Source organism: Nomascus leucogenys, chromosome 14 (genome assembly GCF_006542625.1).
Source record: "Nomascus leucogenys isolate Asia chromosome 14, Asia_NLE_v1, whole genome shotgun sequence".
NCBI classification, from domain to species: Eukaryota; Metazoa; Chordata; class Mammalia; order Primates; family Hylobatidae; genus Nomascus; species Nomascus leucogenys.
The window spans coordinates 12759951-12786031 of NC_044394.1; the positions used below are offsets into that span (position 1 = coordinate 12759951).

Consider the following 26081-nt stretch of genomic DNA (forward strand, 5'->3'; position numbering starts at 1 on the left):
TAGAGAATTGAGGAAACTGACACATTTATATACTTGTAGTTTGTTTCTTTTTCTTAAAAGAGGAAATACGGAAAAAAAGGGGAAGAAGTTTCTTATAATTAAGATTTTACTGGTCCTTTTGACTGCACCATGCCTTTGTCCAACCCTTCCATCCTTAAAAATTCAGTTTATATACTACCTCTTTCTATGCTGATTGAACAATTATTAATAATCATAGCAACAACTGCAGTCTTTATTGTGTCTACTATGTATTGGCATAGTTATACTAGACACATGAGTATATAATTTAATTTTTTTTTTTTTTTTGAGACGGATTTGTGCTCTGTCGCCCATGTTGGAGTGCAGTGGCTCCATCTCGGCTTACTGCAACCTCTGCTTCCCGGGTTCAAGCAATTCTCCAGCCTCAGCCTCCCGAATAGCTAGGACTACAGGCACAAGCCACCATGCCTGGCTAATTTTTGTATTTTTAGTAGAGACGAGGTTTCACCATGTTGGCCAGGTTGGTCTTGAACCCTGACCTCAAGTGATCTGCCCACCTCGGCCTCCCAAAGTGCTGGAATTACAGGTGTGAGCCACTGCACCTGGCCGTAATTTAATTTTCAATAATGCTGTAAGGAGTGTCATATTCTCATAAACAGATAATGAGAAATTGTGTAAATGTAATACTGGGTATTTACCGAAATCTCTCAGACTTGAAAAAAATCATTGATCTTTGTACTACAATCTGAAGTCTTTAAAAAAAATGAGTATTTGTTAGGATGAGATGCTTACATCTTGATCTGTTCCTACGAAGGAGTAGGGAAGAATACAAAGTAGGGAGAGAAACTAATATTTATAGAATGCATACTCTGTGGCAGGAATGTTGCTACTTTATTGTTATAGCAAGTTAAGTAAGTGGTATTATTCCCTGGGACTCAAGGAGGTTCAGTCATTTGTCAGAGATTGCTAAGTATGTTGGTGGCTGGTGGGTCAGTTTGACTTGAGAGCCTCACTCTTTCGCTTTTCTCTCCTTTGTTTTTTTTTTTTAACTTGCCCCAAAGCAATGAAGATACTGTCTCAGTTTTCTAGTACAGCATCTACTATATTTATTCATTCATTTAAATATTTAAATGTTCACTACATGTTATGGTCTGTACTAGAGCATAAAAATGAAAGTATTGAGTTCTGCCAACAAGGATTTATATTCTAGTGTAGTATTTCTTAAATGGGTGACTGAATTGGGGTGGGAAATTTTGGCCAGCTTTTATTAAAAAACAATCTAGGCCGGGCGCAGTGGCTCGCACCTGTAATCCCAGCACTTTGGGAGGCCGAGGTGGGCAGATCACGAGGTCAGGAGATCGAGACCATCCTGGCTAACACGGTAAAACCCCGTCTCTACTAAAAATACAAAAAAAAATAGGCAGGCGTGGTGGCAGGTGCCTGTAGTCCCAGCTACTTGGGAGGCTGAAGCAGGAGAATGGCGTGAACCTGGGAGGTGGAGCCTGCAGTGAGCCGAGATTGCCCCACTGCACTCCAGCCTGGGCGACAGCAACACTCCATCTCAAAAAAAAAAAACCACTACAAAAATTTTAGTACATTTTATGTGGTAAGGGTAAAAGTATTATTTCATGAAATTGTGACCAGCTTTTATTAAAAAAAATCTAAAAAATTTTAGTACATTATATGTGGTAAGGGTAAAAGTAATATTTCATGAAATTTTTGTTTTATATATGTATGTATATTGTGGGTCTCTATGAAAAAAATACATTTCTTATTGTGGGATAAGATTGAAAGTTTGACTACAGGTCTAGTGGCTGAGATAGAACTGTAAGCAAATAATTATATGTAATTAGAATAGCAAGTAAGTTCCTTTTTTATTTTCAGATGGAGTCTTGCTTTGTTGCCCAGCCTGGAGCGCAGTGGCATGATCTCGGCTCATTGCAGTCTCTGCCTCCGGGGTTCAAGCAATTCTGCCTCAGCCCCCGGAGTAGCTGGGACTACAGGAATGTGCCACCACGCCTAGCTATTTTTTTTGTATTTTTAGTAGAGATGGGGTTTCACCGTGTTGGCCAGGCTGGTCTCGAACTCCTGACCTCAGGTGATCTGCCTGCCTCGGTCTCCTGAAGTGCTGGTATTACAGGCGTGAGCCACTGTGCCTGGGCTGGAGGTAGATTTAAATTAATAGCAGCAGCAGTTTATTTTCCTAAATTCTTTTTTTTTTAATTGTAAAGTGAAACAAATGCAGAAAACCACACAAAACAAATGTGTAACTTAGTGAATTATAAGGCTAGCACCTGTGTAACCCTGTCCTTTAAAAAGTAACCACTGTCATGGTTTTTCTGAAAATGAATTAAGTTTTTGGTTTTATTACTCAAGTATGTATCCCTAGATGCTATAGTTAAGCCTGTTTTCTTGCTCATGCTCACGCTCATGCAGATTCTTGCACTCCCCCCTCCTTTTTTTCTTTTTCATTAAGCTTTCTTTCTTTACACCTACTGTTTCTCCAAGATTTTCTCCAATACATTTTTTTCTCGTAATCCTTTAAGTCTTCATTTCTGAAATGATTTTTTCCCTTTTATTTTAAATTCTTTCTTGAGCTCTATCACCTCATTTCTGAGCTTTTCTAATTCTGATATATTTGAGATATAGATATAATATATATATCTGATACAGGTATTTCTCATAATTTTTTTTAAGTTTACTTTGAAGTAGTTCATTTTTATCTCTTTGAGCATCTCTTTCAGACTTGCTTTTATTGTTTATAGGGATGTTATTTTATTCTGTTTCTTTTTTTTTAGTTGTAACTTTGTGTGGGATTCAATCTCTTGAAAGTATGAATGCTTTCATTTATACTGTGCTGGGAATAAGATGCATGTAAGTAAATAATTGCATTATGAGACATATTCTTCTAAACGTACATTCAAGGATATTATGAGAACACAAGAGTAGGAACTTACTTTCCCCAAAGCGTAGGGATTGGATGAAGTGGACTTTAGTCATAATGGAGGTTTTTTATTGGTGTATCAATATTTTTAAATATTCTGTTTTTTTCTTTTTTATAATTGATATATTTTTGAGGGTACATGTGATATTTTGGTACATGTTTACAACGTATAATGATCAAATTAAGATAATTAGAATATCTGTCACCTGAAACGTCATGGTAGTTCTGATTTTAGTTTTTGAGGAACCTCTATACAGTTTTTCATAATGGCTGTATTACTTGACATTCCCACCAACAGTATGCGCATTCCCCCTTTCTCCACATCCTTGCCAGCATTGTTATTTTTTGTCTTTTTGATAAATAGCTCTTCTGACTGGTGTAAGATGGTATCTCATTGTAGTTTTAATTTGCATTTCTGTGATGATTAGTGATGTTGAGCATTTTTTTCATGTTGGTTTGCTGCTTTATGTCTTGAAAAGTTGCTGATCATGCTCTTTTCCTGCTTTTTGATACAGTTGTGTTTTTCTTGTTGAGTTGTTTGAGTGCCTTGTAGGTTCTGGGTATTAGTCCTTTGTCACATGTATAGTTTGCAAATATTTTCTCCCATTCTGTGGGTTGTCTCTTTATTGATTATTTCTTTTGCTGTGCAGAAGCTTTTTAGCTGATTAAGTCTCATTTGTCTGTTTTTGGTTTTGTTGCAGTTGCTTTTGAGTTCTTAGTCATAAATTCTTGTTCAGGCCAATGTTCAGAAGAGTTTTTCCTAGGTTTTCTTCTAGAATTTTTATAATATAGTTTCAGGTCTTACATTTAAATCTTTTCTATAGCTAATTTTTGTGTATGGTGAGAGATGGATCCAGTTTCATTCTTCTGCATATGGCTATCCAATTTAGTAGTGCTTTTTATACAAATGAATTTACTGTTGACTTCCTTCAATTACTACTTTGAAATACTGTTCAGATGGAATTAAAATAATATTTTAAAAGTTTTCTTTTGTTATACTATTGTTATATATCATCAACTATCTCTTAAGTAGAGACCTGAAATTTAGAAAGTGAAAAGGTCACAAAGTAGAATGGAAAACATAGTATAACGCATAGTATTCTGTATGTGAATGATAAATTGCTCAGTAATTTTTTTTTTTTTTTGTGACAGAGTTTCGCTCTGTCTCCCAGGCTGGAGTACAGTGGCATGATCTTGCTCACTGCAACCTCTTCCTCCTGGGTTCAAGTGAGTCTCCTGCCTCAGCCTCCCAAGTAGCTGGGATTACAGGCACCTACCACCTTGCCCGGCTAATTTTTGTATTTTTAGTAGAGACTGGTTTTGCCATTTTGGCCAGGCAGGTCTTGAACTCCTGACCTCAAGTGATTTGCCTGCCTTGGCCTCCCAAAGTGCTTGGACCAGTAAATATTTTAATGAATATCATATTTTATCCTTCAATTTTTTTGTTTCATGTAGTTTGATTAAAATGGTTTCTTTGTTTAGTTAAAAGAAAACTTAATGTTGTGGTATGGTTTGGGTATAATTTTCCGTTTGTACTTCTATTCAAATTGGCAGCCAGTTAGAGCCAGGTTGTGCTTGCTTTTGAAGTACTCTGCTTAGGGATATTGAGTCCATTGTTTTCTATTTTCTTTGTTTGGTTAACGAGACTTTTGACTTGGTGTGTATTAAGTATCTTATAAAATGACTTGAGTGTTTATGAAGTGATCTCATGTCTATTGTTTCTTTTGGTCTCTTAACATAAATAACTACAGGAAAAAGAGGAAATGTAAATGCAGTTGGAACATGGAGAGATTTAAAGACTAACAGAAAAAAGCTGGGGTGGGAATTATGTGGAGGAGTTGTCCTTAAATTAGGCCTTAAATATTAGGGTTTGACTGAATGATGATAGGGAAGGTAGACAATCCAGTTGTTAGAATATCAAAAGCAAGCATATAGAGAAATGTATTTGAACAGGATTAGTATAGTTTGGACTGACTTCTAATACAGAAGCATTAGCTTGAGGATATAGATACTGAATCAGTTACTGATTTTTGTTTGTTTGTTTTTGGTCTTTTGTACTTAAAAAGCAATCTAGGCAGGATGTCAGGCTAGTGTAGTAGTGAATAGTGTGAACTCTGGAGCCAATACTTCCAGTTTGGAGCACACCGTTTAATCCTTCTCTGTATGTGTTTCTGCATATAAAATAGACACTAATAATGGCAACTACTTGATAGGGTTGTTATGAATAAGATTAAAAGAGTTAATACTAGTAAAGTATTTACAACAATACCTGTTACCAATAAGCATTCAATGAGTTTTTTTAATTTATGAAAGTACTAGCTCTTTCATTCTGTGTATGTGTGTATTTGTAATGTACACATACATGTGTGAGTATATATGGAATATAATGTGAGTGTATGGGGAATAAATACAGAGAGGAAATGTAGATCTCACATGTATGTATCTATAGGAAAGGTAGTAATATTTGAATTTCAGTTTTGATTAGAATTTAGATTATTAGAATAAAATCTAACATCTCATTTTACAGATGGCAAAATTACGTACTAGCAGAACTAGAACCAAGATTTGCCAGACAACAAATATTTGAGCAGTAAACAAAACAGACAACCAGTTCTGCCCTTATGAAGCTTTCAGTTAGTCAGGAAAGGTATGTATTAAACCATCTCAGGTGTGACAAATGTTATCAAAAGGTTAGAGTACTATGGGAGAGTACTATGGGAGAGTAGAACTGGGGCCTCTCCATAGTCTGGGATTTTAGAGAATTCTTCCCTCAAGATTTCTTTTATTTATTTATTTATTTTTTTTGAGATGAAGTCTTCCTCTGTCGCCCAGGCTGGAGTGCAGTGGCGCGATTTTGGCTCACTGCAAACCGTGTCTCCCAGGTTCAGATGATTCTCGTGCCTCAGCCTCCCAACTAGCTGGGATTAAAGGCACACGCTACCACGCCCAGCTAATACTTGTATTTTTAGTATAGATGGGGTTTTTGCCATATTGGCCAGGCCAGTCTCAAACTCTGGCCTCAAATGATCTGCCTGCCTTGGCCTCCCAGATTGCTGCGATTACAGACATGAGCCACCATGCCCGGCCTTCTTCTCCCAAGATTTCCAAGCTGAGGTGTGAATAATAAATAGCAGTTAGCCAGGGTTAGGTGGAATGAAGAGTGTTCCAGACAGAGGGAGTAGGATTTGTATAGGCTCTGAGAGAGGAGAAAGCATGGTCTATTCAGATATCTGAAATGGAGAGAACAAGGGAAAGGGTGGCAAAAAATGTGACCTGAAAGATTAGAGCATGGCTAAAATATGCAGGGTCTTGTATACAAGGTTAAGGATTTTGACCTAAGGGTCCCTTTGATGGATTAAGCAGGAAAGGGACATTGCTAGATTTACATTCTGCGGTATTACATTAGTATATTACAGAGAACAAATTAAGAGAAAGTCTGGCATAAGTTTAGGGAGATTAATTTAGGAAGATACTGTAGGAGCTACTGTGTGTGGTTGTGCAGAACACACCATAGGGGTTTCCATTCATGTATGCTGGTTGAGCATCACTAATGCAAAAATCCAAAATCTGAAATGCTTCAGAATCTGAATTCTGAGTGCCAACATGATGCTACAAGTGGAAGATTCCACACCTGACCTAATGTGATGGTTTGTAGTCAAAATGCAGGTGCACAACACATAGTTTATTCAGCATCTCCAAGGGAAAAATAAAATTACCTTCAGGCTATTTGTGTAAGATGTATATGAAACATAAATGAATATTATGTTTAGACTTGGGTCCCATCCCTAAAGTATCTCATCATGTATATACAAATAAATATTCCAAAGTCCCAAATCCAAAGCATTCTGGTCTCAAGAATTTTGGATAAGGAGTGAGTATTCAACCTGTAGTACCTTTGGAGTGGTCTGGATGAAAGATAATGTTGACCTAGGCTATAGTTGTGACAGTGAAAATGGAGAAAAGTGGACAGATTTCAGAGATATTTCAGATTTAATGACTCCAAAATTTATCTCCAGACCAGAACTCTTTCCTGAACTTTAGGTCGTGTATATCCCAAATGCCTGTCCTACTTGGATATCTCACAAATGTCTCAAATTCAACAGTTTTTAAAACAAAACAAAACACCGCAAACATTAATCTGTCTCCAAAAAGAAAAAAATAGTAATTTTCTCTTCCAGTATTTATAGTAGCAAATAGAACTAACATCCACTCACTTGCTAACCATGTCTACTAGTAGTGACCACTAGACTGCTTAGCTATATGTAGCTGCAGTTGATATGGCTTTTTAGAATTTAGGTTATATTCCATGTAAGTTTATTTAGAAACATTTATTTTAGAAAGTATTACTTTCTAAAATGATCGGAGATAGTCTTTTTTTTTTTTTTTTTGAGACGGAATTTCACTCTTGTTGCCCAGGCTGGAGTGCAATGGCACGATCTTAGCTCACCGCAAACTCTGCCTCCTGGGTTGAAGCAATTCTCCTGCCTCAGCCTCCCAAGTAGCTGGGATTACAGGCATGCGCCACCACGCCCAGCTAATTTTGTATTTTTAGTAGAGACAGGGTTTCTCCATGTTGGTCAGGCTGGTCTTGACCTCCCTACTTCAGGTGATCCACCTGCCTTGGCCTCCCAAAGTGCTGGGATTACAGGTGTGAGCCAACATGCCCAGCTGGAGATAGTCTTTAATAACATTAATATCTTTAATAATTTTTTAGCATAAATATATATATATATATATATTTTTTTTTTTTTTTGAGACGGAGTCTCGCTCTGTCGCCCAGGCTGGAGTGCAGTGGCGCAATCTCGGCTCACTGCAAGCACCGCCTCCCGGGTTCACGCCATTCTCCTGCCTCAGCCTCTCTGAGTAGCTGGGACTACAGGCGCCCGCCACCACGCCGGCTAATTTTTTGTATTTTTTAGTAGAGACGGGGTTTCACCGTGGTCTCGATTTCCTGACCTCGTGATCCGCCCGCCTCGGATGGAAGCATAAATATATTTTTAAGTCAGAGTATATGAGGTTAATGTAGCCCTATTTAAAATCAATTTAATTCTGTTAATTATATTTTTGTTTTGTTTTTAGAATTACATATAAAGTCAATATATTAAACCAATCAGTATAGAGTCCTAAGTTTCGCTCTTGCTTTCCAAATTTGACATTGGGGCTATTAGTAAGATATCATTGTCTGCATTTATTAGATTTATTTCTGATCATGAATATACTTTAAAAGATGCTTCTTTTCAGTGGAGCAATTTATTTGGCTATAGGTGATTTACTGCATGACTATGACTTGAAATATTATACATAAATTTTGATGACAAGACCACGTGTTTATATTCAAATGCCAACCAGATTTGTCCTTTAGGACATTAGCTCTGTTGACTTTTTAGGTTTCTATAACTTTGTTCCTTTCAGTGTTGTTTTTCAAGTGCAATATAGTCATCCCTTGATATCATGGGGGATTGATTCTGGGACCTCCTGAAGATACCAAAATCCACAGATGGTCAAGTTTTGTGTATTACCTAGTGTTGTATTTGCATATAACCTACCCACTTCCTTCCATATACTGTACTTTAAGTCTCTAGATTGCTTATAATACCTAATACAATGTAAATACTATATAAATAGTAGTTATACTGTATTGTTTAGGGAATAATGACAAGAAAAAAAAGTCTATATCTGTTCGTTACAGACACAACCAACTTTTTTTCCCCCCATATATTTCTGATGCGCAGTTGGTTGAATCCATGGATAACAGAACCCACAGATGCAGAGGGCTGACTGTACAAATCTGTCAAAAAACCAAAGTGCTGGTTGGCTAATAATTGGTCACTGTATGACTTATAGTACAGGTGATATTACTTCTGATTCTAGATGGTAAGTATATTTTTCTCCTTTAATTGTTTTTGTTCTTTGATTTCTGTGCTGTCAGTTTTTTTCCACTTTTAACATAGTTTTGTTTAGATGTGGCTGATAGCAATCCTAAAGTTTAAGTAGATGGGTTTTCTAAGTCAGATTTACTCTAAGAGCTAGTAGTGGTTCTTTTCTATTCTATTTAGTAACATGTAGGGTATATAAGTGCTATGTATGACATAATAGAACTTTATAAATTATTTAGTCACCGATTTTTTTAATGTTTATTAAAAATAGCCATTTTTCTTAAAACAGTTTTTACTCAGTTTAGATCTTTTGTGGTACTGCTTTTTGAAATCCGTGTTTCTGTGAAAGGGAAGAGGATTATGTGCTAGGGACTCATTTTAATGTATTTGGTCTTTATGCAGAAAATATCAGGTTTGTAAGTTATTGCTTCATTTTAACTTCCCCAAGAAAGGGACGAATGACTACACTTTTCTTTTTGAGACAAATGCTGCAACATTGTGTAGAGGAAGTCTATACACTGTGTACAATTGACAGAAAATTATTAATATTTAAATAGAAGTGGCGTCTAAACACATGGTTTACAAATTGAATCTGGGCAAGTTAGTATAGGAGAGAAGTAAATTCAGTGGAAGGTTGCCACACATATTTTTTTTTCTTTTTTTCAGTTTTAGTGGTATCTGCTTTTAGTATGAGTTGGAGAAAGGTTCCCCCCACTCACTTTTATTTCATTTTTTACTCTCATTTGAGAAGCAATTTCTCCATGAGACAGATCTTTGACCCTTTTGTATTCTGCACTCCCATCCCCCTTGACTAGAAAATGCAGCTGCACACATTTTTTGTTTAGAGACAATGGATCACATGCTGTGTCACCTAAATCTATGACCAAGAGGCAGTTTTATCCCTAAGAGACCATAATGCTTCAGTTCTCCTGGATACATGACATCATGTAGCATTATAATCAAATATACATCTTTTTGCAGTACCTTTGGGATTTGATTTTACCCTCTAATCTCAGTATTGGATTTTATGGGAATAGACATTATTTATAATGGAGAATCTTAAAACAAAAAATGTATTGTTAAATCAATAGGAAAGGTTGTGAGTTCCTTCCTTTTATATGCCTTCTTTTTTTCTTACATGAGGTTTACCAGTGTTTTTAGATATTCTGAGATTATAGAATATCTTTAAAGCTGTAGTGGCTATTAGGTTTGTTACACAGTGCATTGCAAATAATGTGTGTTTAGTAAATGCTAGACTTTATTTTTGCTACTGTCTAGACAAATTAACAGGAAGAAAATTGTTTGCCTTTTTTGAGTGAGAACCAACCTTAATTACAAAGAAAAATAAAAATAAATAAATAATTGTTTTCCTTTTTAAAAATGAGGAAGTCTTCAGATTTAGAAAATATTAGTATCTATAAGCTGCTAAAATATATTATGTCAAGTTTATTATAATAAGCAGATTATACTTTTGAATAAATCTGGGAAATACAATGCTGTGGCTTCCAGTCTTGAGAAATGGTACCTTATTATAATTAATAAATATGGTTCATTCCTAAGAATATTGGAGGTGAGGAAAGGAGAGGAAAATTGAATGGAAATTTCTTTTATTATGTATTAAATCTTAGTGGCAAAGCTTAAATAAATTGCAGTGAATAATTGAACTAATTGCTAGGCAGTTTCCATAAAATTCACAAACATTTGGATTTCTGGGCTTTGCCATAGCTCTGTAGTAGACATTTCTCTTTCTATGAAAAACATTGTTTAGTAATCTGAATTCAGTGAATGACTACCTCTTTCCCTTTACTAGGGTTATCTTAGTCTCAGTCAATTTGTTTTTTTAATATTGGTTACTTGAGAGTGATTGGATAAGAAAGCCACAAATCTGAGATGATGCCTACTTTCCGGTTGCTCTTTTGACATTTGTGAAATTGCTTTATTTGCTGAGGACATGCAGTTCTTGGTGGGTGGTAAAATAGCAAGTCAATAAAATAAAGTTTCCAAATATCTTAAGAGCACCTAAAAAGAATTAGAGCTTGTAAACTTAAATTAAATGTAACCTAAAAATCCTATTCTTATGTGCTTCAGGATTCACATAGTATTTAATGAGAATGATTTTAAGTAGGAAGCTGGAGTAGTAGGGTCAAAATGGTGAGAAACAATTTTTTCTGTAGGCTAGATGCTGCCATATAGTTTGAGATTAATTATTCCTTGCTTAAAGCATGGGACTGACTACAGTCTTCCTCAGGCCCCTTGGTACAGTTATTCAAGTGTTGGTTTCAACTCCTTTCTAGTTCTAGTAGAAATAAGAGATGGCATGGTTCTTTTCCACTCCGTGTAGTAAAGCTTACTAGAAACAGCACAATTGATGTTCTTCATTACCGAAAGAGGTAATAAGGAAAGATATTCAGTGACTGGCTCAAGGGTACAAGGAAAGAATAAATTTGCCTAAGTTTGCTTTGGGCTATCAAGAATTGACTATTGTATTTTGTTTTGATCTGAGTCTTTTCTCAGTGCTATATTTTATTTCCCAGTAAGAATTCTTAGACAATATAATGGATGAAATATAAATTTTAAAAAAGTAAACAATGATTTAGAAACAACATAGATTTAGGATTCTAAGAACTATAGTATAGGTAAGAGAGAAACAATTAAAATTGAAAATGTAGCATGAAGAGATTCAATAATAAAACTTTAAAAGCACTTTTTAAAGGTATTGAACTCATAATTAATCAAACCAAGTTAATTGCAGCTATTCCTTATTTGCTGTGGACCTATGTAAGTTATTAAAGAATACACTAAAAATCATTTATGTTGGCCAGGCACACTGTTTCACACCGGTAATCCTTACAATTAGGGAGGGGCCAAGGCAAGAGGATCACTTGAGCCCAGGAGTTTGAGACCAACCTGAGCAACATAGGGAGACCCTGCCTCTACAGAAAATTAGCTGAGTGTGGTGACACACACCTGTTGTCCCAGCTACTCAGGGAGCTGAGGTGAGAGGATCGCTCGAGCCCAAGAGCTTGAGGTTGCAGTGAGCTCTGATCATGCTACTGCACTCCGGCCTGGGCGACAGAACCAGAAAAAAAAAAAAAAAAGAAAAAGAAAAAAACCCAGAACCTTTATGTTCATGAGAATTTTGGAACTGAGCTGGATTTTTTTTGGTCATTAAATAAATTTTATATTCATATACTCATATTTTTAATGTACTGTAGCTGCTAGGCTGAAATTAACCATGTTATTTATATGTTTTTCTTAGATCTACTGCATTTATTAAAAGTAGTATCTCAAAAATGGATAGAAAATTATTATTTTGAGTATTTTAACTTAAGAATTCTGAAACAGAATAGTACATTCTAAATTAGTTGGATACAATGAATGTAACTAGGAGATATTTATATTCCTGTCCTGTTTTCATGATGCCATTATATTTGTTGCTGTGTCTTTTCTTTTTGTTTTTGAGAATGGCATTAATAGTGAAAACTCATGATTATTTCAGAGGTAGTATAGTTATTTTTATTGTTCATAAATTCTTTTTTTTGTGTGTGAGAATGTTGGCATCAGACAAAGCTGTTAATAAAGTAATTTAGAGCTTTCTTGGCCATTAATAATGAAATATTAAAAGTTTATATGTTTTTAAGTTCTTTTGGATTAAACTACAAGGATTAGAAGAAGGGTTCTATCATGTTGCATGGTTGGCAAAATATCTGCAAACAAAGTGCATGGAGACAAATATAATAAGGAAGTGAAAGTCGAATCATAAAGAAAATGATGAAACACGTATTGTGGCACTCTTCCAAGAAGTCCTGATCTCATGTGGCCACCTCGTCAGTGGATGTCATTGGTCGTGAGGGAGATCTATCCTTAACACTAGACAAATATGTTTTTAATTTCAAAACTTCAAAATATAAAGCATTGTTATAGGGTACATGATTTTGTACCCTAATTTTTATATTTGGAAGTTATAATATTTATACATCTACTTTAGGAAGAAAGCTAATAATTTTTAAAATTTATAATAGTAATAACCATCATTACCATCTCTGCAGCGAATATTCATTGTATACTTACTCTGTACCTCTGTTCTAAGTGCTTTATTTTTGTTGTTTAATTTGTACTAAGATTCTTATGAAAGTAGGTAGTATAATTCTAAATTGATAGGTCTCATAGCTTAGTGAAAGGCAGGGCTGGGATTTGAAGCCAAGCAATATTTCTTCACAGCTCATGCTGATAATCGTTTGGTTCACTGTCTCCAGATGTGATTAATATCAAGGTAAATGATTTATATTTTCCTTTTTGAATTTTTAAATTAATGAAGTTCCTTATCCTTCATAATTTCAACTTCAAATATATTGCCTCCTCAAGTTTCTGCCCAATATCTCCTAGTATTATGTATGTTAATCCTTTCTTTCTAAAGGAAGAAGGCTTTCCTTTTATAGTTATATAATATTTACCATAGACTCTAACTATGACAACAGAGCCATGCATGTAGTAGAAGCAAGAAGTTTCTGATTTGAAGCCTCTTAGAAAAGAACCAGCAGAGTTTCTTCTGAATAGTGTATCTCTTATACATCTCTTTCTCTACCTTTTATCTACATTTCTAGATGCAGATACTATAATCATAGTCCAATATAGCTAATACTTTAGCTTTAGCATTTAAAATTCCTATATACATTTTATATGGATTTAAATTTCTACATTTAAAATTCCTATATACATTTAGGTACTTCTGACATTATAGTAATTCATAATACATTTCCTTACCAGGAGTTTACTTACTCTGTATCCTCAACTGTTAAACCACAGATAGACAAAAAAGAGACTTACAAGTATTTGTTGGGGGGGAATCACGAAGTTTATGCATTAAATTCATATCCCTTAAGGTGAGCTCTTTACCCTTGTTAAGATTTTATTCAGATCTGTGATATTATATGAAATTTACCTGGCTTTCCGTTCTGTAACATAATAAATCTGGAAGTCCATTTCCATGATTTAGAAATCCAAAATGCTCCGGAAGCCAAAAGTTTTCTTAACCCTTATAGTGGCAAAACATGATCTGAGTGGATGTAAGGGTATTGGTGGTCTTTATTTACAACCCCTCTTACTGTGAATATACATTTTGCCACAGAAATATTAACATATTTATTTTGGGGTGTTGCCTCTCACTTCACTAGGATGTGAGAGATGTGTGTGTGTGTGTGTGTGTGTGTGTGTGTGTGTGTGTGTGTGAGTGTGTCGTATTACCTTTCTGAAATCCAAAATATTCTGAATTTTGAAATATATTTGGCCCTAAGGTTTTTAGATAAGGGATTGCAGACCTGTATAATCAGGTACATTGACTACATACAGTACCATTGAGGACTAAGATATGGAAGTAAGGTTTATTTGGTAACTTAAATATAGCAATTTGAGACCTTTCAGTATGGAGCAGTGCCTCTCTCAGTACGGATCTGTTTTAAAGAAAAAAAAAAACTCGTTTTGAGAATCTCCAACTTTAGTTCTTAAGGCAGTTTTCTTTAAAAATGCCTCTCACTTTTCTCTTTGAAAATGGTAAAACACATTTTTTATTATTGAAATGAAAGCACAAAATGAAAATTTGCAACACTTGTGTGGCCAGTAGAATGTATCCATTAATCTTTTACCTCCAGGGATACTTCCAGTTGAGATTCATTGTCATAATGACAGCCCTTGTTAGAAGTACGTCAAACTTCTCAAGTGTGCTGAGGCAGAAAGGAAAACATAAGAAATTATGTGCTAAAATAAAGGATAATGTACTTTCGTGACACTGTCATCAAAAACTAATGTAAACATCTGTTTCCAGCAGCATGGTGAACCACGTACCTGGATCAAGGTACCAAGTACCCCTAGCTTTCTGCTGAAAACTACCTAAAATGCTGGATAAAATAAAATCTTAAATGCATCAGTGCTCTGGCTCAAAGGGGAGTACTTAGGCCAGGCTGAGTTCTGAACCTGGCTATTGCCTTGAGGATATTTGCCAAATCAGGTGAGCTTCTCTGTTCGTGGCTTTGTGGGGCTCAGGGATCAGGAAGCAAAGCCTAGACCCAGTCAAGGTGGAGCATTTAGCAGGAAATAGTCTTCCTCATTAATGTGGAGCCCCATTGAACTGTACCTTTGTAAGAGTGATATAGAAATTATTTCCCTTTATGCCACCAGGGTTTCTACAGAGAAATTTTTTTCTAGAATATTGCTGAAAATCGAAAAGATGTCACTGAAAATGTGCTACCACAAACCAGCTCTCACACCAGTTTGCAGCATGAATTCACACTAAACCTTAAGAATTCAAAATGATCCTGGGCTGTTACTACTCCCAAGGGCCTGAGACAACCTAACATATAATCATCATTATCAAAGAATTCCGATTGGTAAAGTTCTAATGAAAATAAGTGGCTTATAATAAAAATTACAGACCATGCAAGGAAAAAGGCACAATATAAGATAATTTGAGTCAGATCTGCAAATAGTTCACGTTTTGGAATGATCAGATGTAAAATAGAAAATAAATACGTTTAATATGTTAGTAATAGGCTTAAAAATGAAAAGAGCAAACATGTTGAAAAAGAACCAGAAGTTCTAGAAATGAAAATAGTAATTGAAATTAAAATTCAATTGATAGGTATAAAAGCAAATATACTGTTGAAAAGTTAGCATAATGAAAGGTAAATCTTAAGAAATTTAGACCAAAAGATAGACAAGAAATTGGAAAATATAAAAGAGGTTAATAAAGGGAACATTTTTAAGAGAAAAGACAGATTACCTCCAAGGGAATATCAGGTTTCGATAACAGTAATGGAAATAGTAGTGGACTATGAAATGATACGCAAGACAAAATAACAGCATAGAATTCCATAGCAAAAACATCTTTCAAGATCAGGGGCAAAATAAGGACATTCATACAAATAAAATGTGAAAGTTCAGTGACAGACTATTTTTTAAGCAGAAGTAAATGATCAGAGGTAGAAAATCTGAGATTTAAGAAGAAATGGTCAAAGAGAGTGACAATTATATAGGTGAATAAAAGTGGACTCCATAAATAATAATAGCATCTTATGAAGTTAAGAAAAAGCTATATTGGCTGGGCACGGTGGCTCATGCATGTAATCCCCAGCACTTTGGGAGGCTGAGGCAGGCGGATCACAAGGTCAGGAAATAGAGACCATCCTGGCGAACACGGTGAAACCCCATCTCTACTAAGAATAGAAAAAAATTAGCCAGGCGTGGTGGCAGGCGCCTGTAGTCCCAGCTCCTCGGGAGGCTGAGGCAGGAGAATGGCATGAACCCAGGGGGCAGAGCTTGCAGTGAGCGAACATCACACCACTGCACTCCAGCCTGGGCGACAGAGCGAGACTCTGTCTCAAAAAAAAAAAAAAGAAAGAAAAAGCTGTGTTATAAACCAGGAGAAGGTGATTGGAGCTAGCATTTAAAGATCTTTTTATTGTTGCTGGGCACGGTGGCTCACGCCTTGATCCCAGCACTTTGGGAGGCCGAGGTGGGCAGATCACTTGAGGTCAGGAGTTCAAGACCAGCCTGGCCAACATGGTGAAACCCAGTCTCTACCAAAAATATTTTTTAAAAAAAGCTGGGTGTGGTGGTGCACATCTGTAGTCTCAGCTACTCAGGAGGCCGAGGCAGGAGAATCGCTTGAACCTGGGAGGCAGAGGTTGCTGTGAGCTGAGATTGTGCCACTGCACTCCAGCCTGGGTGACAGAGCAAGACTCTGTTTCCAAAAAAAAAATATATATATATATATATGTGTATGTATATGTATATATGTGTGTGTGTGTGTGTGTGTGTGTGTGTATTTATTGTTTAGGAGCAGACCAAAGATAACTGGATTTTTAGAAGTATATATCAAAATTCATAAGGTAACATTTCAGTGATAGAAATATGTATATAATTTCCACACTAGTAGAGGATTTAAAAAAATGGAATGAGAAAAAAGAATCATTCCAAAGAAGGCAAAAAAAGAAAGAGAAAAATTAACATGGAAAGAGCAGGATACCAAAAAGGATGGTAGAAGTAAATCGAAATACATGCATGCCTTTAAAAACATTATTCATTTATATGGGGTTTAGGATAGAGACTACAAGGAAACAAAGGAAAACGTTGAAAGTAAAATGATGGAAAAACATACACCTGGCAATTTTTTTTTTAAATTTTAGTGTGTACATAGTAGGTGTATATATTTATGGGGTATGTGAGATGTTTTGATACAGGTATGCAATGTGAAATAAGCACATCCTGGAAAATGGGGTGTCCATCATTTCAAGCATTTATCCTTTGAGTTACAGATAATCTAATTACATTCTTTAAGTTATTTAAAAATATACAAATAAGTTATTATTGACTATAGTCACCCTATTGTGCTATCAAATAGTAGGTCTCATTCTTTTTTTTTTTTTTTTTTTTTTTTTTTTTGTACTCATTAACCACCCCCACCTCCCTCTCACTAATCCCCCACTACCTTTCCCAGCCTCTGGTAACTATCCTTCTACTCTTATGTTCATGATTTCAATTCATCTGATTTTTAGATCTTACAAATAAGTGAGAACATGCGACGTTTGTCTTTCTGTGCCTAGCTTATTTCACTTCACATGATGATCTCCAGTTCCATCCATGTTGTTGCATATGATTGGATCTCTTTTTTTTTTTTTTTTATTTAATGAGATGGAGTCATCTCCCTTTGTTGCTTAGGCTGGTGTGCAGTGGTGTGATCTCAACTGGCTGTAACCTCCACTTCCTGGGTTCAAGCAATTCTCCTGCCTCATCCTCCCAAAGTAGCTGGGACCACAGGAGCACACCACCATGCCCCACTAATTTTTGTGGGGTTGTTTTTTTTTTGGTACAGATGAGGTTTCACCACGTTGGCCAGGCTGGTTTTGAACTCCTGACCGCAAATGACCCGCCCACCCCTGCCTCCCAAAGTGCTGGGATTACAGGTGTGAGCCACCACGCCTGGCCTGATCTCATTCTTTTTCATGTGTATATGTACCACATCCATTTCTTTCACTGATGGACACTTAGGCTGCTGCCTGGCTAGTATTAATGGAAAGAAAGCTAGTATATAATTTCAAATAGACTTAAAGACAAAAAGAATTGATACATAATGGGAAATGGCTAATTTGGCAGGAATATATATGTTTTAAAGTTACATGCAATTAATAACCATAGCCACAAAATACAGCAAAAAATTAGCAGATGTACAAGGAAAAAATTGAAAAATTTTACCAATATAGCAGGAGAGTGTAATATATCTGCCTTAGTATTTGATATAGAAAGCAGACCCCAAAAAAAGATTAGTAGGAATATAGAAAATTTAAACAGTGCGATTAACAAGCTTCATCCAATGGACATATATTTCATCCACGCACCATAGAAACATCACATGAATCATTATGAAAATTAATCATGTACTGGGCCATGAAACAAGTTTCAACAAATTTTAGAGAATTGATACCGTATACACTATTATAATACCAACTCAGTTAAGTTAGAAATAGGTAACACAAAAAAACTTTCTTTATCACATGGAAATTAAAAAAATTTTCTCAATATCTCATCCATCAGAGAAGAAATGTTGGAAGTTGGCCTGTTCTTTAGTAGGAGATACTGAATCGTACCTCAGGTTTGCTTGCAGCAAACAAAAAACTGAGAAATGGCCCAGATAAAAGGCCTTGCATTCTTAACAGGTGAGAGTGTACAGGGACGCTAAGGACTGATGGTGAATAGGTTCTCCTAACAGGAAGGATGAAATTTTTTTTTTTTTTTTTTTTTTGAGACGGAATCTCAGAATCTTGCTCTGTTGCCCAGGCTGGAGTGCAGTGCCATGATCGTGGCTCACTGCAAGCTCCGCCTCCTGGGTTCACGCCATTCTCCTGCCTCAGCCTCCCCACCAGCTGGGACCACAGGCGCTTGCCACCAGGCCCAGCTAATTTTTTGTATTTTTAGTAGACGGGGTTTCACCATGCTAGCCGGGATGGTCTCAATCTCCTGACCTCGTGATCCACCCGCCTCTGCCTCCCAAAGTGCTGAGATTACAGGCAGGAGCCACCGCGCCTGGACTGAAATTTTTAATCAATGTGCTGGAACAATTTTATGTTTGTCTGTGAAAGATGAAATTGGATAAAAAATACATGTATACATTTTTGGTGAGTTGAAGATTTAAATGTAAAAGGCAAAAACTATAAAACAAACTGCAGACCATAAAGAAAAGGGTTAATAAATTCCACCATATGAAAGTAAAGAAATTTCTTATTAAAAGCAACTAATAAAGAGACTGAAAAGACAAGTCATCTACTGGGGAAAGATACTTGCATCACATATTAGTATCCAAACATTACAAATCATTAAGAAAACCCATAAAAAAATGGGCACAAGGCTTCAATAGATACTTTATGGAAGAATAAATCCAAATGGTATATGTATAGATATTCATAGCTATATGTTCATATATATCTATATATTCATATTCTATATATCCATATACAGATATATGTGAATGAATGAAAAGGTGTTCCGCCCTGTTACTAGTCTGGGAAATGCAAATTAAAACTACAAGGAGATACAGTTTCAGAGTTGATATGGTCTGGCTCTGAGTCCCCACCCAGATCTCATCTTTAATTGTAAACCGAATTGTAGTCCCCACGTGTTGAGGAGGGACCTGGTGGGAGGTGATTAGATCATGGGAGTGGTCCCTTCAAGCTGTTCTTGTGAGTTCTCACAAGATCTGGTGGTTTTACAAGGGGCTTTTCCCCAGTTTGCTCAGCACTTCTCTCTCCTGCCACCATTTGAAGAACGACATTTTTGCTTCCCCTTCTGCCATGATTGTAAGTTTCCTGAGGCCTCCCCAGCCATGCAGAACTATAAGCCTATTAAACCTTTCCATTATAAATTACCCAGTCTCAGATATATCCCTCTAGCAGCGTAGGAATGGACTAATACAGTAGTCATCAGATTGGCAAAAAAATTTTGGCAAGTACATGAAGCATTTGGTATATACATTCCTGGTTAGTGGTAACTGATTCAGCATTTTTTGGTAAGCAGTTTGTCATCAATTAAAGTTGAAGACTATTCTGTGACCAAATAATTCTACTTCTTGACATATGTTCAACTTTTAGATGTATACTCAAGAGGAATTTTTGGCACTTGTATTCCAGATGATATGAACAAAGACTTCTATAACAGTAGTACTTGTAATAGCCCCAAACATAAACAAATGTTCCTTAAGAGTATAAGAAATTATTGAATATTCATAAAATGGAATACTAGTCTCTATAAAAATGAATTACTGCTACAATAATGTTAATGAATTCGATGGGGGAAAAAACAAGTCTCAGAATGTCTTCCATATAATTTAATTTTATATGATGTTTAAATGTGGAAGGCTAAGTAATGTTTAAGGATCCTAACATCTGAGAAAAGTATAAAGAAAAAACCTTTTATTAACTCAGTCTTTAATCAGTTAAAAGTGTGGAAAAATAAGTCAAAATTCTGATTGGTTAAACCAACATTTTGTGTTTAGTAGGTTTCTTAGTTATTTTGGGCAAAAAAGGCCATCACTGCAACACATCTAATTCTCTGTAATGCAGCATATTATGTTTTAGGTAGTGCTGAAAATTCTGTGGCTTTGTTTCCCTTATGTAGTCTCTGAAGCATTTCTCTCTTACCAATGTTAATACCAACCTAAGCAAAAATGCTCTCCTATGACCTTTTGGGAATTGATCAGAGAATTCCAATATGTAATTTTATATTTCTTATCCTAGAGTAGGATATCACTATAACATTGAACATAATATGCAGATGTGCAAATCTCTGTTAGACACCTTAGGAAATGCATGAGCTGCACAACTGTGAAAAAAAAAAAAAGTACATTTAAATCCCAAGCCTTCTTCTCAAGATACCGCCATGGCAGGCACACAGTCAAGCTCTAGGTGGGTTCCAGAGTGATTGTACTGGGTTGGTTTGAACTCTCCACTTTTATTTTTATTTATTTTTCTTATTTTATTTATTTATTTACATCTCCATAGAGACTGTCAAAAATTGCCAGTGCTGACTATATTGCAAGTAATTGCAGTGGGGTATTGGGAAAAGTTTCCAGTTAGCAATAATTGCACTCAGATAAACCTCATTGGCTACGATACTGATACTGCACAAAGCCTGAACTCTCTCCACTTTTAAAATTCTCCTTGTGAATAATTTTTTTTCTTTTTTAGAACGTAGAAGATGGGAGCCTTAACACAAATGTGTACTTTGCTAAAGTGTATAGTACATTTATCTACTTTTTTGGATAGCAGTGTCTTGGCTTAGAAATTTGTTTATTAGTGGTTGTATTAATTACTTGGATTAAGCTAGTTATACTCCTAAAAATTAGAATATATTTTTTAAATCCCACATCATACTATTTTGGGTTTTTTTTTTTTGAGTAATATTTGTTATGTATCACAATTTTATGTGGCTCATTGAAATACTGTTCTTAAAGGAGTAATAAAAAGAAATGTTACATCACAGGCCCAGGTTTCCTTTTATTTATGCATTTGGCTTTATGAAGCAAACTGACCATGCATATTATTAATGCTCTGCTAGTGAATGTTTTCATTTCATTTTAAGATGCAGTTTCTCATAAGACTATAATTTTTAAAATAAATAAAATGGAAAGTTTTCTTGATTTTATTGTGAAATATACAGATCTTTTTGTAGTAATATTGCATATTTATATATTCCTGAAAACACTAAAATTGTGCACAGCTGATGGGCCAACTCACTCTAAAGTGAAAAATATGCAGCTTTGTAACCAGAATGCTAACAAAAATAAATCTTAATGAGAATACTAGAATATATTAAAACATACATGAAATTTTTCACAAACAAGTAATATGGTCAGTTTAGGATTTTAAAAAAAAGATGAACACTGTGCAAGGAAGGGTTGAAGCTACAGGATGATGGACGCCAGGGTGAAATGCATGAAGATTTGGAAAGAAGAGCTCATTAATCACTTCCAAGAAAGAGCATGTGGCCAAGCTGTGCCAAGAGGAAGAACATGGGTTGAATGAGAATTGTGTACCATACTGTCTTTTCAGCAGCTTGCTGCTTTCCACTGTGTTAGCCTATTTTGGGTTCAGCTGTTGTTATTTGGTAGTACAAAAACATAGGCTGAGAAGAATCATGTACAAACCAATATGACTTACATTATACTAAAATCATTCCCTTATTTACCAGTGGGCTAATTCGTGTTATGGAAAAGGTTTGTAACAGAACAGGCTGTATTAAGAATACAAGAGATGGCTTCTGTTTTTGACTTGAGCTCTCTCCTAAGTCCATGACCTTTTTAAGATTTGATTTTTGTGTGTGAAATGGAAAGACTACAACTAAAAATAATGTAGTACAGCCTTTTCTCCCTTGAGCTTGTTTTCATTTTAAACTATAAAAATAATAACACATTAAAGAAAAATTGGAAAATAGAATAACAAAGACAAAAATTAGTAATATAAACAACCGTTTTCTTTTTTGTATGTATTTTTTACTTTTTCACTGGTTTTTATAAGCTTTTTAATTTATTCACATTCTTCAAGTCAGTCATTTTTAATGGCTACTAAATATTCGATTGAATAGATGGGCTTTAGTTTATTATTTCTCTATTATAGAAAATGTAAGTTGTTTATAGTTTTCTGTTATCTTTAATAATTCTTGGATGAATATCTGTGTGTCTCTCCACACATCATGGGCTGGGAAGGGAATATCTTTTTCCCTACATAAGATTATTTCACAAAGTGACACATTTGGAATTGTTGGGTCAAAGAATGAAATTTTTAATAATTCTTGATACACATTTCCAGTTAGCTTTCCAAAATGGCGCTAGGTCCTTGCCCAAAATTGTTTATTTTATATTTTTTAAAATAAGTTTTTTATATAATTTTTTAATTTATGTATTTGTTTGCTATTTGTATTTAATATGTGAGAAAAGATCATTTGCCTGTTTATCCATTGTGGGGGACTTGGTGTTCCAAATGGATAGTGCTCTGTCTATGGTCATAGCACCCTGAACGTGCCTGATCTCATCTAAGTGGATAGTGCTCTAAAGTGTTCTATAAGGATAGTTTAGAAACAGCTTTTTTTCCTTCTTGAAAACACAATGACAGTTCAGACCTTACTAAGATAATGTCAGTACTTGGTTTTTAATAATGTCAATACTTGGTTTTTAAACTTTGCTTGGATTAACACTCTGTAACTCTTTGGCATATTTGCTGCCATACTATTTCTTTACATCTTACAGTAATGAAATTTTATTGTAAACTTGTAATTCAGAGGAATAACATACTTGCAACCATTTAAATTACTTATGAGAAAATTTAGTCAATAGTTATCAAGAGACTGATTTTTGAGTATGTTACATTAATAAAACTCACTATTTCTGTTTTAAGTAGTATTGGTAAAAATACAGGTTTCTTGAGCGATTGAGAGTGACTCTAATGGCCAGAAATTTGAATATTGAACTTAGCCTCGTTTATAATTTTGGCTCTGCTTTTTATTAGCTTTAGAACCTTAGGGAGATGGCTTACTTCATTTCCATTTCCTTATTCTTAACAATGGATTTCAGTTTTTTTTATTGTTACCATTTAGGATGTTTCCTACCCATTAAAAATTCATTTCCAAAATAAACTCTTCAAGGCAGTTAGTACAGCATTTTGCAGGATAGACAAATAATTTGTATTATGAGTTCATTTCTATCTGAAATAATTATGATTTGAGTGTCTACTCATACTCAACATTTTGATAAGATTAATTAGGAATGCAAAAGTAAAAGACTCTTATCCCAGCTAAGCATGGTGGCTCATGCCTGTAATCACAACACTTTGGGAAGCTGAGGCGGGAGGATTGCTTGAGGCCAATTGTTTGAGACCAGCCTGGGCAACCATAGCAAGACTCTGTTTCTATAAAAAATTTAAAAATTAGCTGGGCATGGTGGTGTGCGCCTGTAGTCCCAGCTACTTGGGAGGCTGGGGCAGGAGGATCGCTTGAACCCAGGAGGTGGAGGTTACAGTGAGCCATGATATTGCCTGTGTACTACAGCCTGGGTGACGGAGTGAGACCCTGGTCTCTTTAAAAAAAAAAAAAAAAAAGACTTGCTCCTCATGGAATTCACAGTCGGAAAGGAAGGACATATATTGAACTAAGGAGTAGTTCAGAGTACGTAGAGATGATGCATTTTAAGCCTATGACAATAGAATCTGTAATGTAGTAAAATCTCAGCAAATGTTAGCCACTGCTGTTTGGTACTTTCTAATTTCTAGATGTAATGGAAGATAAATGGAGATTTAAGTGACAAGGCCAAAGTGAAACATTAGAAATTAATCACTCCCTTCTTTAACTGAACACTGGGTACACTAAAGAGTGGTTTTTTGTTTGTTTTTTAAGGAAGCAAGACATTATTCAACCAATTCTCATTCATCATGTTTTTAAGTCTCTATGAACGGAGAAACTTTGGTGATAAAATGAATAATTTGGTCACTTATATAGTACAGGATATCAGTTCTGAAATACATTGTGTGCTCGTATATGTGAATGTTTATGTATGTATGGTTTTCATAAGAGATTGAAACAGAAACCAAATCCGTTACCGTTTGATGTTTTCCTTTTTACAGTGTTTTGATGTTTCAAGTTATGGGGGCACAGGAGAGAGATAAGAACTGGATATGGAAAGAATGCTGTTAAGATTTAAAATGAATAGGATTTGAGTCATTGGTGCTCATGGGTGTTGTGTACATACTGTTGCCAGCACATATTGTGGTTAGAGTTTTGTTTCCAGAGTCAGTCTGCCTGGATTTAAATTCTGACAGTTCCACTTACGCTTAACCTCCGTGATTAATTTTCCTCATCAATAAAGTTGAATTAATAATAGTGCCTACCTTATAGGGTTTAATTGACAGTTAATTGAGATATCATATGTAAATTGTTTAGCACAATGCCTGGGCACTAAAGTATTATCTAAGGCTGTTGATAATGGAGTGCTCTGAGGCCAACTACTTCTGGTGGTAGCTCCCAGAATCCAGATAAACTGTTCTACATCTAAAATTAACCAGTTTTCTCTTTTACATAACTGACATAAAAAATAGAAATAAAATTAGCCGGTTTTCAGAATTCTTGAAGTAACCTGCCATCTATGTCTTAAGCAAAATAAAACTCTGGAGGTACCCCCCCCCCAATTATTTCAGTTACACAAGCATAAGTGGGTTGAATAGGATAATAGTCGGTTTTTCACTGAATTTAGAAATGAGTTATCTTTATGAGCCATTGAAAATTAATTAAATAGCACATTAGCCTATTGCTTTCTTCTCTAGTCTGTTATTGTCTCATGATAAAGTTTTTGAATAGAAGGGTGTTTAAAATGCAAAACAAAAATAATTTGAGAAAATAGAAATGAAAAAAGAATAGTAACAGCTATTTTTTGCTCTCCTTGAAAGTACAGGGACACTTCATACCTTACTAAGAGAATGCCAGCCTTGAAATGTCAGTACTTGAGATGATATAGAATGCAGAGTTTAAAAGTACTGGAATTTTAAAAAGAAATGATAACTTACAGTGAATTTAATTTGGCTAATAATAAACTTAGTGAATAAGAAGTGTTATCTTGTTAGACTTACAGAAGTATAGAGTGGAATGGTTGGTAACCATATACGGGTGGTGGGGGTAGGAGGAGGGTGTAGGGAAGGGGGAGATGTTAGTCAAAGAGTACAAAGTTCTGGTTACACAAGAGGAGTAAGTGCTAGTGACCTATTGCGTAGCATGGTGACTATAGTTAATAATAATGTATATTTCAAAATTCCTAAAAGAACATTTAAAATGTTCTCACCACAAAGAGAAATAGGTATGTGAGGTGGTGGATATATTAATTAGCCTGATCTAATCATTTCACAGTATATACATGTATCATAATATCACATTGTACCCCATAAATATATATAATCATTATTTGTCAATTCAAAATAAATAATGAAATAAAAATGTTACCTCTTTTTAGTATCATGTGCTGTAAAAATAGTATGCATAGTTTCTTTTTATAGTAAATATTTGAGATTTGAGGAAAGGGTTTATTTTTAAATATTGCTTAAATAATTTCAAATTTATTATTTTCAAGATTCAACTATTTGTATATAGTAAAATCATAGATTCTTAAGATACATATAAAGTCTTATAATTCAAAGAAATAGCCTGTCCATTTTAAGTAATAATAGCCACTTCCTATTAGGTGGTTAGCATGTGCTAGGTAC

The 26081-nt window shown here is 35.2% G+C and overlaps 1 protein-coding gene and 1 non-coding gene across 3 annotated transcripts in view; one reads left to right on the top strand and one right to left on the bottom strand.

Annotated features, from left to right (window-relative positions):
- Positions 1-26081, top strand: part of FOXN2 (forkhead box N2) — a 65540-nt gene that overhangs the window by 5339 nt on the left and 34120 nt on the right. Inside the window, exon 1 of one of the 2 annotated variants that reach the window (XM_030827698.1) lies at positions 8656-8797. The exons of the other annotated variant lie outside the window; for it this stretch is intronic. The gene's annotated coding sequence lies outside the window, so the exon portion shown is untranslated. Of the gene's footprint in view, positions 1-8655; positions 8798-26081 lie in introns of those variants that run through there. 2 annotated transcript variants of the gene reach the window in all.
- On the bottom strand, positions 20835-20974 carry LOC115838517. Its single transcript, XR_004033532.1, has one exon. It is a non-coding gene; the product is annotated as a U4 spliceosomal RNA (small nuclear RNA).